The sequence below is a fragment of the Empidonax traillii genome, unplaced genomic scaffold (genome assembly GCF_003031625.1).
Source record: "Empidonax traillii isolate 1590-97213 ecotype Southwest subspecies unplaced genomic scaffold, ASM303162v1 scaffold1737:size66676, whole genome shotgun sequence".
In the NCBI taxonomy this organism is placed as follows: Eukaryota; Metazoa; Chordata; class Aves; order Passeriformes; family Tyrannidae; genus Empidonax; species Empidonax traillii.
The window spans coordinates 65,003-66,676 of NW_020956930.1; positions in this window are offsets into that span (position 1 = coordinate 65,003).

A 1,674-nucleotide genomic window follows, 5' to 3' on the forward strand; every position below is an offset into this window, starting at 1 on the left:
GGAGAGAATCAGAAGGGTAAAAGCCAGAAAAGTCATGGGTTGAGTTTAGTTTAATAGGGAAAGCAAAAGCCATGCACACAAGCAAAGCAAAACAGGGAATTAATTCACTGCTTCCCATGGGCAGGCAGGTGTTCAGCCATCTCCAGGAGAGCAGGGCCCCATCATGCATTAACAGTTACGTGGGAAGACGAACACCTTAACTCCAAATGCCCCCCTTTCCTCGTTCTTCCCCCCACTTCACATGCTGAGCATGATGTCATATGGTTTGGAATTATCCCTTTGGTCAGTCTGGGTTACCTGTCCTGGCTATGTCTTCTTCCAACATCCCATGCATTCCCAGCCCCCCTGCCAGCGTGGCAGTACGAGAAGCAGAAGAGGCCTTGGCTCTGTGTAAGCCCTGCTCAGCAGCAACAAAAACATCTCTATATTATCTGCCCAGTGTTCAGCACAAATCCAAAATACAGCCATCCATATCAGCCACTGTGAAGAGAGTTAACTCTACCCCAGCCCAATCCAGCACACCTGGTATTGGAAAAGCAAGCAGTCACAACTGGAAGTGTAACAGAAGACATCCCCCATCAGCCAGGCCGCAGCCTCTCTTCACACACCACAATTGTATCGAAATAATAAAGTAGTGCCTGAGACACACATGGCAGGAGCTGAGGTCGTGAAAGTACAGAGGAATCTGCTTCTGGAGTTCAGCATCTTGCTTCTACCTGGAGCATCAGGCTACGTGTGTGCTTGGAAAGCTTTACAGTTCTTGAGATGACAATGTTAAACAAAAAAACCCCTCTTGATCATAATTCTGAGTCCATCTGCAGGAAGGAAGTGCTTTTGTGCCTATCTGTAATGAGCCTCAGGCTTCACACTTCAAAAGGAGTTTTGCTCTAAGAAACCACCTCTTGTGAGGGTCTCACCCCAGGGTGATTTACTGAGAAATTTATGCTGGGTTTTTGTTCTTCCCATGACTTTTCCCTAAATGCAGCATGAAACTGGGTATTAAAGTCTGACTTCTTGTCTATGCTTTTTGTCTATACAAAGAATAGGAAAACTCTAAAAATCCTGATTGAAATCAGCACACAAACCCCCATAGCTGTGTGATTCAATCGAGGTGCCTAACTAGCCCTGTGGCTACAAAACTACATTTCACTGGTAATAAACTATGAGGATCTAGAACATGAGTTACCTCTTTCCCTGCAAAGGGCCCTACAGGAAAAATCAATCCTCTCCCTTCCAAAAAAACCACAAAAGCACCACCACCAAAACCTATTTAGAGGCCTATTTGCCTCTAAAAGCAGTTTAATTCCAAATTGTTTCGAAGTTCAGTACTGATCCTAGTAAGAAAATAGCAGTTCTACTTTGCCCTCTCTCAGAGCAGACCCGTGTAATCCATTTGAGCTCAATTAGCCAGTAATGTGATAGATGAAGGCACCGGTTTTTATTCCAAACAAATTAAAATAAAAGGGGGTACTAACAAAAAACTATTTCTGTATATTTACTAACTTCTAGGCGTACCGTGGAGTCTGTAAGGTGAAAGGTCCTGTCTGGACCTAACACCAGGGAATCTTTTGCGGCCGGGAACAGGGAACAAATTATAAATAAAAATACATTTCTCTGTGCCATGTGGATACAGAGAAAGGCCCTCAGCGTGAGGATGATGCAAGACCCCCCCTG